General features: G+C 35.8%; 1 protein-coding gene across 12 annotated transcripts in view; it reads right to left on the bottom strand.

Moving 5' to 3' along the window:
• Window positions 1-13,866, bottom strand: part of LRRC4C (leucine rich repeat containing 4C) — a 582,163-nt gene that overhangs the window by 328,857 nt on the left and 239,440 nt on the right. The gene's annotated exons all lie outside the window — the stretch shown is intronic.

The raw sequence follows: 13,866 nt of genomic DNA on the forward strand, positions 1-13,866 counted from the left end.
CCAGTGAGTTGGGAATGTATTATGCTTTTCTACTTCACAGTCTTAGAGTGGACCATGCCTTTTATTCAGAAATTATTTGTGCCGAAGCTGATCAATTAACGATGTATCTCCTCCTTTAAAGTGGAGCTGAATTCAGTCTATCAACTTATTTGATTTCTGCTGTCTAAAGCTGACCAATTGCTCTTGCATGTTTTTTGGCTCAGGCCTCTGTTATCTAGGATTTTAAACTGCTGGCTAATTCAAATAATGCACGGACCAAGAATTTTGTACTCTAAAATAAACCTGGCATATCAGAAATGTGTTATTTGCACATACATAAAATATATGCAGGCTTTTTAAAAGATAAAATCTTTGAAGCCATGATATATCTGTTGAACATTCTCTTGGTTTTCAGCACAATAATCTTGAAGGGTTTGTATTTCTGTACCACTGAAGAAATTTAAGTAAAGAAGAATTATTCATTTTCAAATATCACAATTTTTTTTTCATTATATTAGCAAAACGTGAACATTTCAAGGATGGAATGAAGACGACTTCTGAAATTAACTGTCAATACCTCATAGCTTTACATAAAAAGCTAAATTAAGAAATTTAAAAGAAATTATAAAAATGTACATAATTATTTACTTGTTCCTGTGTCTTACCACCTACCAGTATTCTAATAGCTATGTTTTGCTGCATCTACCCCTCTCTCTAGAAAGGAGTACACGTCTCTTTCTCTTTTTCTTGTCTCAGAACATTTTATGCAGACTATATTACCAGAATGTCAGACAATTTTTCACCTTTATGAATGCTTGATGTAAAAGTGGTGTAGCTTTGTTGATACACTGCAAAGTGAGTAGGTGCAAAGATAATAGTCTGATTATTCACATAATTTGTTACCAAATTGCTCTTGCATATCGTAAGTATAGCTTGTTATTACCAGAACCATTCTGAGCTTTCAAGGTTTCATTGCAATAAGCCAGTTTTTTTGGTTCCTCCAGGAATTAATTTTGAAAGCACGAATATTGTTGCACTCCTGCCTTGAACATTCAACCACCTTCCCTCAATTATTAACAATACGCAGCCTATAAGATACACTTAAGCAATTTGTTTCTGTTTAACAGATTTTTATATATAAATATTGAGCGTTTTATCCTATAAGTAAAAAAGCAGTATTGTTTTCACTTACTTTCAAGAGCAGTTTGTGGTGTAATTTCAAAGGTTGTCTTACAATTGACCTGCAACAGATTAACACTTGCTTAAAAGTACCAAACAAGGAAAAGAAATATTTAATGTTCAGGCAGTCTGTCAATGATACAACCAACAAACAGCAACTCTCAATACTGTTCTAACCATTAAATACTCTCTTCTCTATCATTTAGTGTTGGTAGCCTAATCAACGTTAAAATAAGTAATACATCAATCAAATGCATCAGGATAAATCACCTGGACTCAGAAAGCCCCCAAATGACAAATTATCTCAGAAAATCTAGCTGTATCTTCCCAGGAATTACAATTTATTAGAAAATGTCCTGAATCTTAGGCTATTATTGATGATGTTATACCTTCTGTGTGTTTCACGGTCCAGTTTAAAAAGTTATCAGGCCTAGTACTGTAAGTTTTCAGAAAGAAAAAGTAATAACAAGTGAGAATATATTTTAAAATATTACACATATTTCCTTGGGAAAACCTGGGAGTGCAAAGCTTTGCACATACACAGTTTGCCAGGAAGACTGGGAAAAGTCTTCTCCCCCAAAATCTGGAAACCACTCAAAAACCAGACAAAGTTAAAACTGTTCTCCTTGGAAATTTTTTTTTTTTTTTTGCTTATTTTTGTAATGAAACTACTCTGATTTGTAAATGGTATCTAGCTTTTACTTTTCTAGTTTGCACATTGTGTTCTCTAATTCTTTGTCATCTTTCAGTGAGACTTTTACTGGTATTACCCCTTTTCATTTTATTCTCCTTGACCTAAAAAGTAACATCAATGAAGTTTGCTGGAATGTTTGTATTCACTAAAAATAGTTGTTCTGATTTGCTCAGAAGCTACACACAAGGCAGCACAGAAGAAAACTCCTCAGGAGGGACAAATCAAGTTTTATAGCTTTTTCCTTACAGTAGCAGACAAGCCTTGCATCTGTCCTGTGAAAATCAAGCTCCCGTTCAATAGCTTCTGCCTGAAAAACAAAAGTTCTCCTATGGGGAGGGCTCTGGAGCCCAGCAAGCCTTACCAGGAAAGAAACACTCAGCTCTTCCTTCAATTTTTCATTTCAAAAGTAACGTTATCCCTCTTGGTAAAAACAAAACATAAGGAAAAACTGCAAAGCACTTGTCATACACTATTTCTTCAGAGCCAGATACTGTGTTCTACAAAAATTTTTTTCTACTATTTCTTTTGTTGCTTTGTTCATCAAGCTTTAATTTGGAGTTTTATTTCCTCTAAGATTTATTTCTGTAAGCTTATTTTTTGGTGAAGGTCCTCTGCACATATCCAGATCCAAAAATCCGAGATGGGACAATCTAATCTCTTAGTACATATAATGATCCTACTATTCCTGTAGCATTTTATGGATGAATTAGTGTGCCAGTTTGTCGATATATTGACAGACACCAATTCTTTCCCTTAAGTATATTCAATTGCTTCTACCATCCTATTTATCAGACTTCTTTGAACCCTTCTGTACCTATGACAGTTAAAGTTCTCCCGGATTCTCAGTCTTTTACAGTTTCAAAATACAATTTTAGACACCGATTCATTAACTTTGACTTTCTGCATATACTACTGCTTTTTTTTTTTTTTTTAATCTAGGAAAGAACCTCCATGTCTCACAGTCCATGAAGTTACCTTGATGCAGGATATTTAAACAGATATGAAGACTCTCTTTAAAAAGGGTTTTCAGCATCTGTTCACATGTTAAAGAATATTACACACATCATTGATGATGCATCTCTCTTCCTATGCTGTACAGAAGTAAATGTTTGGGACAGTTAATACCACTATGCTGCCAGTAGAAGTTAACACATTGGTGGGAGGGCACCCTCAACACAAAATCAGAGGCTCCCATCTGCAGTCCTTCGTGGCCTTAAACCGCCACCTGACTCTGTAAGAGAAATGCCTACAGTAAGCTGAACAAGCCACATTTAACCTCAACAAATGCTGGATATTATGGGGAAACACACATACAGTCGATCACATGTTCAAAAAGAACATGTGACTATTTTTAAAGGTGTGGTTTTTTGTTTTTTTTTTTATTCTATGTGAAGGAATCACCTTCTGTGCTTCAGCAGTGATAATAGGCATATGAAAGCATGCACAGAACCAAACATAGATAAAGATAAATCCTATAATGACATTGTGGCAAGAAGCATAAAGTCTTCTTTGGATAATATCAAGCAAACTGCTAGTGTTTGATAAATAATTATCATCTGGGAAGTATTACACAAACCAGGAACATAGACAAAATGTCAGTAAAAATAACGAGTTAACACTCTGTAAAGCATGTCTTATTTGTTCTGTAAATCTTAAATATTTTTCAGGAAAGTGTTTTTTCTAAAGAGAGTAAAAATATTAGTTCTAAACATCAATTACTCTGTTCAAACAGAGCAAAAGATTACCAAGGCCTTTCCAGTACTGAAATCACAACATATACTGCGAATGAGGAGTAAAGGAGGCGAGGGTAAACAGATTTCATTCTGGCTATGTTGTGTAATACATCTCCATCATCACTGTATCAACCAGAATTTTATCTTTCTGTCTGGTCGACTGCCACTTAATGTCACTGGATAGACTTTTTCTGTCCATTTTATATGTCTATGTACCTTTTGGCTGTATGTATTAGAAGGAGACACTTTTGCACTTTGTTGGCCATTCAGATATCTGTTTGTGAAAATGAAATAGAATTGAAAGAGTCATGTTCAGAATACCATGAGAGAATTTCTATGAGATGAAGGAGGAGTTAATGACATAGAAATTGAGTCAGTATGGTACCAAAGCTATTTTGTATTGTTCCTTAAAGTGCTTTAGGACTTACAAGGACACTAATGACAGGAAAATAGAAAGCATAACACAAGGATTACAAAAATATCACTCTGGCTCACCCAGAATGACATCTTTCTATATCTGTTCTCCTTTTTGCTGCTGATTCATAACATGCATTGAGGAGTAACAAATAAACATTTGCTCTGGCTTGGCAGAAAGTGCATAAAGAGTGCAGGAAGTCGGGGCTTGCTGCTCATACTTCTGATCCCTTTTCAACTTCTCTGGCTGAATGCTTCTATGGAAGTTTGAAAAGTGGCTCCAAATGGTACTAATACAGTGAATAGGAAACAAAATGCTTCTCTTTTACATTTTCTATTTTTTTATCTAGGGAATATAAATTAAGTAGCATTCACCATTTTTATACCACTATTTTTACCAAGTGTTTTACTAGGATATTAGCATTAAAAGATATGTACAGTAATTGGAGCATAAAACATGGGCATTTATCCAAGTTAACAGCTAGTGTCTGAAATAGAAAAAACATCTAAGTACTTTCTAATGGAGATGCATAGAATATGAAGCTTGTGTAAAATCCAATCTTTTGATAAGTGATAGCTTCTGTCTTATAGGACTGTGAAACAGGACTGTTCCCTTAGGAGGAATCACAGGATCCTCAAAAAGCTTTCTTCAACACCCATTTTTCTGAGGTTAGTTAAAATTTTTGACCTTTTTTTTTTTCCAAATCAAACAGACCAAAACTCACAGAAACACAGTCATTTTTATGAGACATTTTTTAAGATCTAAAATGGAATTGAAGGTGAGAAAAAACAAGACATGGATTTAAGAATATCTAATACCTATTGGCTAGCATTACACCTGCATTCAGATGTCCAGCTCCCAGAATTCAGATCAGGATGGTGGAATTCCTATTCTATTCTATTCTATTCTATTCTATTCTATTCTATTCTATTCTATTCTATTCTATTCTATTCTATTCTATCCTATCCTATCCTATCCTATCCTATCCTATCCTATCCTATATCTCTAGTAGTGTTATAATTCTGGGTTTGGTCAGCTCTGTTATTTTACTTAATTCAGCCCTATATGCACAAAAGGGTGCCCCTACCGACTGTGTCCTATGATATAAAAGTGCCTTCTGCCCCTGCGTTAGTATCTGCTCAAAGCTTGCACGCTGATTGAAAAGGACTGCTGCAGATCCATACAGAAAGTGCTACTGAGGTTTTCTGCTCCCGGCTCAGTCAAGGAGGTTTCCAAGAATTACACCTTTAGTGCCTTGAGACAGCTTGTGGCAGCTCTTTAATTCCCTTGTCAAGACCATTTTGATCGTGTTTTGGGGAGCAGAAGTGATCCATTGTCAAGTTCATGGTGTGCAATAGCACAGATATCTAAAGCTACACTGCTGCTCTGATTCATCTCAGATGTCTTTAGGATGACAATAGCTGTATTCTTCACACTGTTTGATAGCATTCACAGCTTACTCTAGTCACAGGTCCCACCATGACTTCAGAGCCATAGCATATGAAGTAGATACCAATGAAGAGTTTCATGCAATCTAAACTTACATAGGGCTGGCAACAGAACTGGACTGACTGTTTAATAAAATGCCTGTTTATTAAAACAATTTATAGCACTTAATTCTTTTGTGCTGAACTGAACATATCGTGAAATTTCAGATATTTCCTATTTTAATATAAATTTGCCTTTCTTTGTATATTTACACAGCATATTTATGGAGATAAATGCAAGAAGATAAGCTAGAGAAATATATGCTTTATTTATCAATCATATGCCTTATTCATTAGCCAACTGTTTGTGATTTACCATGTATTTTTAACTACATCACCTAGTAACGAACCTACTTCACCGGAATTTATTTTAATATTCCCAGTGAAGTTTTAAGCAGCTGCTATTTCTCATAACATGCATTTTTACTAGCTCTTATTTTCCTCTATACTATTCTCATTACAGTGGGAGTCAATGTAAGGAAAGCGTATGGCTTCTTCAGGCAGAAATATGTGGTCATGGCCATAACATGGTTAAAAGTATTGTTTTCTCAAGTTACAAGACATGTTGCCTTAAAAAATAAGAACAAATATATACACACATCTGGACACAGACCACCACAACTGAGAATAAATGAAGAGAGACAGATACTTTTGACTGCAGACAGTATCTATCCAGAGTTATACAAAAGCACAAAATATAATTGAGTGGAGAACAGGAGTGAGTGAGTATGTGTGTGATGGTGAGGATATTGGTAAATTAATATTTCAGAACTCTGAATAAATTTGGAATTCACTTTAGTGAAGAAAGAAATAGACTTAGTTTTATTTTAGCCAAACAGCATTACCCATGCTTAATTACTCTTTCCTTAGATTTTAAGTATTTCCATTTACAGAACTGACAGTTCTCTAACAAAACTGGCAATGAGTTCTAGAATTGAAGTGATACGTCTTCTCTATGACATCGATATTTAGATTATGTAAGACAGACATATAGATAAATCACAGCCCAATATCTTGTATTTGAGGGAAGCAGATCTGCTAGAAAAATAACTGTGCACAGCAAACGTCAAACTATACTATCATATGAAGCTCATATATTTGTCATAATGTTTATGAGAAAAACATTAAGAATAGTTACGATGGTCACAACATAAATGCAGAAAGTAGGCTGGAAATCATTCTCAGGCATAATGCAGTTTTGTAGAGAAGAAAACCATGGCTAAAAATCTTGGTATCCATTCCTCACACCATAGATACAACTTTATCATATCAATTCTGCCCCTTTGCTCAACTAACAAATGCAGGATATACCTCCTAAGAATCACAAGAGTATCTGGTTTTTGTTTTAACAAAGCAGTTTGGAACATTTACCAAGCAGAATTGTAACAGATTGAAACTTCAACAAACACAAGGACTGGCAGGATGTCAGTAAAACAGCAGCAACAACAAAGCACCAAGACAACAGTTGTTTTGATATCAATACTTCAAAACTGGGGAATTTCAAACACCACTTTTGGTACTGGTAAAAAGTGCAACTCTCTTATGCCTCTTTGTTGTACAACGTTCAAAGTATTATAATACTTTCTAGCAAAATTTTCCTTCAAAGCAAGATCATTTCATCACGTATATGGTCTTGGCATACACCTCACCTCCAAAACAAACTGCAGCCTCTCAGGGTAGCACACCATGCCCGGCCAGCTGCTACCTGCATTGAGGGCCAAGCTGGCAACTGCGTGGCAGCAGCCCCGCACCTCTGCCCCAGCCAGGGTGACAGCAACTCTGAAAACGAGTGAACGGCGGCAAGTTCTATAGTCTGCAAGCAAGGAAACTTCTCTCTGTTTAACAGAAAAAGAACCCATAACAAGTATATACAAAAACATAGTATTTTCTTAGTTTTCAGTCACCCGTTAGAGCTTTTAATTCTTTGGTCTAAGAGATCACAGGACAATATAAGAAAAAGAGTCCACAGCTAAATATTCCTTCAAGCTTGTCTGCAAAACCAAGGACACTCCGACTGGGGCAAATTCAAACCTAGAATTATTGTTCTGGTATTTTAACGGACAGTCATGGAGAGTAAAAGTGGATTGGATGTTTTTATTTTTCATCTTCAGAAGGTGGTTATAAGATCTATGTAAATATATCAAAGCTTTAAGGACATTATGAAAAAAGCGTGGCATTTGCCAACATTTAGCGTGTAACTTTAGTAGCTTCAGCTAATTGATCAGTATCAATCATGCCATATCTACCAGACACAACATTTTAAATTTACAGCCAGTGATGCACAGGATAGATTCTTATTTCTGCTCCAAAAGGACCTTCAGTTTGGTGACAAGACAACTTCCGCACTAACTTCACTGTCAGACAGATCTGCAGTCTGATAACTGAAAGCATCCAAATGAGTCAATAGACCTTTCATTTTTGTGAATAGGGTTGTGTTTAATATATAATACATAGTATACATAATACACAGTGTACTAGGTTGCTGAGGATGACAGCATCTAAGAAACATAAATATTTTCATTAATAGTATTAAAGTTAATGTAATTTAAACACATAAATAAATATTGCTGCATCTTCCACTGTGTTTAATATACATGTACGTTTATGACAGCCACACTGAACTGAATGTGGTCTTGATGTAATTTAATCAAAGACTTTTTTTTATTCTTTCACTTCCTGCCCTGGATATGTGGAAGGGGATCAGATATCAAATATTATTAGTTATATTTTGTTGGGAACAACATTAGTGCTTGAAACATTTAAAATTGATTTTTTATGAGCCCAGTACATCAACAGACACATCCAGGTCCTCTTGTAATCTGGCAACCATGTTTTCTTGTCAGGAAATTACAGATGTACCACTGACTAAGTTAACAGAATCATACAGAGAACATGCTTAAAATATCACATTTTTCCATCACATGAATGCTTTTCCTATACCCATACACATAACTAGATTAGATCATGGTGAAGGTACCAGAGCAACAAACTCTTGCGGCCATTAGGTTTCCTGTGTTAAGTTTAAAAGGATCTACTTTAATGGTGGATGAGGAAAAACAACCTGAAAAATTTTTAAGTTCCATCGACATGCTGCTGAAAAATATATATTTTAGGTGACCTACATAAAAGCTTGATAAAGTGGAGTATATTTTCTTTCTAAAACAATACCAGTAGAATACCTCCAAAAGCTTTACATTGTGCCACTGATAATTGCATGCTCCCAGACCAGAATTTGCTTGCAAACTCAGAGTATGAGAATCAGTGGACCAAGAGGCAAAGTATCAGGATCTTTAGTGCCACTCTGCAATAAAGTGAAAGATTTGGGGGGAAAAAAAAAACCACAGAAAAACTTCTTGATTGAAGCAACACAGAGATGATGTCACATGGCATTACAGGCACTTAACTGACAGCACACATTTGAAGAGGCAAGACTGGTTCAATTTTAAACTAGCTCTGCATAACTATTAGTGCCACTCTCTGGGAATAATTATCATGCCATAATAAAATGTGATGATTTTTTTCACAGTCTATACCTTGAAGCACAAAAGAAAAAGCATTTTTCTTCATTCACATACTGTACACAAGATGCCACAATAAATTACATCATGGGCAAAACTTGGAAAACTAAGTGTCCTGGTAGATCACAAGGTAAAAGAGGTTTCTTATCCTGACTTAAGTGTTATCAATCTGTCAAGGAAAATTTGCTTTCCACAAAGGATGGGGTTTCCTGTTTAAACTTAAATATCTGAAGTATGTTGCTTAAGTCTAAAATAGTCACTGTAGACTCTCCTTAAAATTAATGGGAAAAAAATACCCATTTCTATTGGAAAATTCATCATACCTGTCTTAAAAACTCATATAGGAAATACCTTCTAGAGAAGTCAGCTTCTGTCCTCTCATACAGAAGGATACTACATAGTTAAATCTTAGACAGTTTCAGACACCTAAATTAATTAAGATGAATTTAACCCTAAATGCCTTGGAAATCATTAGTCCTGTTGATTCTTTCACATCATAATAATTAGCCCACAATGGCTGTCTCAAGGGTCTAACTGGTAAACTCTCATGCAATAAATCAAGAAAGAGATGAAGGTTTCTTCAATGGGATATTTGCAACTAACAACGTAAATCTCATGTTCTCTTCAGTGATTCCTGACCAAGCTCAGAAGCAAACTACTGCTGTGACTACAGAAGCAAGTGAAGCTGTTCATTTGGCACCCTCCTTGGTAATGCATGATAATAAGCCAATTGGAGAGAAACATTTGTAGTTTTGGGGAAGAAAAAAGAAATTAAAAGTGTTTTATGTAACACATTTAAACATGTAGGAAGAAGCCAGGCTATCTTTGCAAGAAATAGAAAAGTTTCTGTTTGAAATCAAAATACATGAATAAACTTTTATCAGAAAAAACTACAGGGTCAGCAGACAGCAAAGACCTTGCAGCTCCTGCTGTGGTCTCCTCTGCTGAGGAGTCCAAGGTGAGCAGTTACAGTAGTGCAACAAAACCAAGATATTAATAGTGCTGACGAGGTGGAAAAGCTCCCCTTCTTCAGACAGCTTCCTTTAGGTATGTTCTTGAAAAAGAAATGGTAGCACTTCTTGAAAAATGAATTGTTTCTCTCTCAATACTCCACAAAGATCATCACCACATAAATGATTGCAATCTGTAGAATTTATTTTGTGATGAAAATCAAGAATGTTGCCTTGATTATCTTTGATGCGAAAAAACCCAAATCTGAGGGCCCTCTTCAATCTAAAAATATGATGCTATTCTTTTTGATGTTTTTATGAACTTCCTAGAATCCACTGACAGCAATAGATGTTGCCAGTATTCTATGAACATTTTTATTTCATTCTTGAGTGACATTTTAGTGGTTGTAGGTTTTGCTGGAGAATTGATTAGAATTTAGTATTATACAGATACAGCTGATAAAAGCATTAATCAAAGTAGGCCCCACAGAAGCTGTGAACAATAAATGAAGTGTCTACACAAGAATATGATGCAAGATAAACAGTATCAAAATAACAAAAAAAAAATCTCCAAAATAACAGAAAGAAAAGGACATAAAGCAGACATTTATTGAACATAAAGTGACTTAATAGTTTGTGATAGGGACGGAATATACATGTCCAAAAAAGTATGCATGTGTAGTCTGATAAGTTTTGATCACTGTATAAAAAGGGCTGTCAGAAACCATGCATGTTTTCTATTGGTCTCAGGAAGCCTGCATAAGACTGTACTAATGCTCTGTCAACACGCATCATGCACAAGCATCTTGTGTGTTAGATCATGAGAATGTTAGGGCCATACCTTGTAGACACTAAATATGGAGGAGCCATTGCCACCAAGCCCAACCTGTGCTCCTTTATGAAACAAGAACAGTGCTGAAGTTTCCAGACTACAAAGTAATGGATCTCTGACTATAATTCAACAAAATAAACTCATACAAAAGCAACAGGGTTGTTTTCTCTTTCCTCCCCTCTGAAAGGGTGATATTAAAAGGTGATATTAGGTAGCTAAAAATTGTCACAGCCAGACCAAAAGCAGCAGAAGAAACTAAGAAATGTTACTAAATTAGCAGTAATTTCTCAACATCATTGACAATAAAGTCTTTTGTTCTTTAAGCTGGCCATAGAGACCAAAAAGATAACCACAATAGCCGACCAAAAGCCCTCATATATAAGATCAGTGTCTTTCTGTGTATCACAAAAAGTGGCTACTAGAAAGAAGCTTCATAAAGATCTTCAATTGAGATTCTAATAGTACTCACCTATACAGAAGTTCTGCTATGCAGAACACACACAGAAGTGTTTGCCTGGGTACACACACTACAAATTCCTCAGCTTCAGAGAGTAATTGAAACTGATGAAACATCAAAGATTTAAAATTATTTAAGACACCACCCCTTTTGCCCCAAAGGAAAAAGTTTACCTTAGTACTTCAACCCTAGATATTAACAATCATCCCTTATAATTTAAAATCTTTATTAGGTCTTCAAACTCAATGTTCTTACTGTACCTCCCACAGTTTCCTCACAAATTTGCTTAAATAGGAAGAATAATTTCATTCATAACAATAAACTTGGACCAAAAATAGAAGTACAACACTGTGTACACTTACAAGGATGCACCAATACATAGTAGCAAGGGAACATATTATTATTATTATTATTACAAAATGCATGCCTGAAATTGCAAGGATTCAAAAGCATTTTTATTTCAAATCAGTTTTTAAAGAGTATGATTTGTCTATCATGTTATTAGGACCTCTTTAGATGAAAGGAGAAAAATGGATTAATAACAAAGAGCATACTGATTGAAATCTAATTTCTATTATCACAGCTAAATTATATTTTCGCATGCAAGCTGAAGCTGTGTATTTTGTGATACATAGTCCCCTAACATATTGTCAGTCATTTCTCTGCTCTTAGTTAAAGCCATTTTCTGTTGAATTGAAAATAACAGTGCCTCAAGTATCTACGCAGTATAAAATGCTTCCAGTTAGCAGCCAATTCTCTAAGAAGAGAAAGAAATAAATTAATCATTCCCAAACACTGTTTTCAGCCGAAGAATACTATCACATAAAACCCCTTTAATATATACCTGGATTATTACCAGCGCTACACAGATCATTAATTTTTTTTTCCCCCAAATTACACAGCAATAAGACTCCTAACACAGAATTTCTATTCCATGAAATAATGATATTTTGTAAAAACACTGAATTCTCTGAATCAGGAAGAAGCCTAGAAAATGAAACGCATTAAAGACAGTAAGGAAACAAAAAGAAAAAATATCAGGAGCTGCCTCAGGTTCGTGGATCCTCAATGCAGTGTCAGTAATCAAAAATCCCATATGCTGATCCAGAGGGTTGGGGTTGATCTACCCCCAGAAATGAAGCTCCCTGTACAGGATCAGCCTTCTCAAAGCACTCAGAGTTCCAGCTCCAACCCCACCTCCCAGGCCTTTGGGGTTCCTGTTGCAGAGCTACTCCAGGGCCTGCCAGTCCCCCTTAGACCTGGGTTTCCAGGGCTGCCAAACACTCATATTAGACTGCAGGGAATTGGTAATAGGGAACCATTAGTTCGAACAAGGACTACTAGGGTTTGGTATCTCTTCATACTGGAGGAGCCTAGCACCAAAAAAGCATGGCTAGGAGCACAGCCCAATTTCTACCTCCAGGCTTTGTGGCAGACAGCTTTCATTACAGAACTGTGTTTAATTGGCTTCTCACATATTGCAAAAGCACTGGTATAACTAAAAGTTATCAGGTGGGTTGTTGTGATTAAAGACTGAGGACACCTATTTTCATTTCTTCCAACTTGCATTTTCAGATGTGCAAAAAATTTTCTTGAAAAATGAAGACCAGTTCTCATCAGTAGCAGCATCACCCTGTTGCTGCCAGAATACCTTTGATTGCTGAATGTGCTGAAAATCAAACACCCACTGCACATATGCTTAGTTCTCGTTAAGTGCTATACTGAGGCACATATAACTATACTAGTACTCTGTGTAGGGCATTTTTTGCTACCCTTTTATGGAACCAGGGACTAGGAGTCAGTACCTTCCAGAAAGCAGGGAGAAGAACTGGGCATCATAAAATTACAAGGGCTGTAATAGCAGGAAATGTAAATGATGCAATGTCAGATACGGAAAGCTGAAGCTTCTTGCTCAGCTACAGCCAATAGCTACACAGGTAGCTACACAGGTACACCACACCTCCAATTTTTTGACCAGAGGACCACTTTTCCATCTTCTTCTTGTCAGTCTTTCAGCAGAGAACACAGACATGCTGCAGTCCACATTGCACAGCTTTTAGATCCCAGTTTGGGAACCTCTGCTCTACTCTACAATTGAACAGGCAGATTCAAACAACTCTTTCCTTCAATTGATAAGTTATTTACAGAAAGACCATCTTTTATTAAGTAATTTATTATTTAGAGTTGTTAGGAAAGTTCACATGAACAAAGACAAGCTGAATAGCTGTGTGGCAAACCTCACGTTTAGGCTCTCACTAGTCACTCTATATGACACTTCACCTCAGTCAGCTGATATCATTTCTACTCTTGGATTGGAGCTTTTCTAACAACAGTGACAGGAATCATGCTGAAAATACTGAATAATAGGATGCTCAAAATTCTGCTTCTGTGCAAGTGCATTACTATTTGAATGACAGCTATTCAATCCCCAAATACTGGAGCCAATAAAATCATCCCCACAAATGTTTGTGCACAGAAAAGATTGAAACAACATCATGAATAAAGTTGAATCAATTAGCCTTTCAAAAGTCAGATGAATATTCAGAGATTCAACATCAATCTAAAGAACTGGACCTTTATCAGGCAAGAAATGCTTATGGCAATGAAATCAAACATAAACAG

Source organism: Nipponia nippon, unplaced genomic scaffold, assembly GCF_047370975.1.
Source record: "Nipponia nippon isolate SJK-2023a ecotype South Korea unplaced genomic scaffold, ASM4737097v1 scaffold_10, whole genome shotgun sequence".
Lineage (NCBI taxonomy): Eukaryota > Metazoa > Chordata > Aves > Pelecaniformes > Threskiornithidae > Nipponia > Nipponia nippon.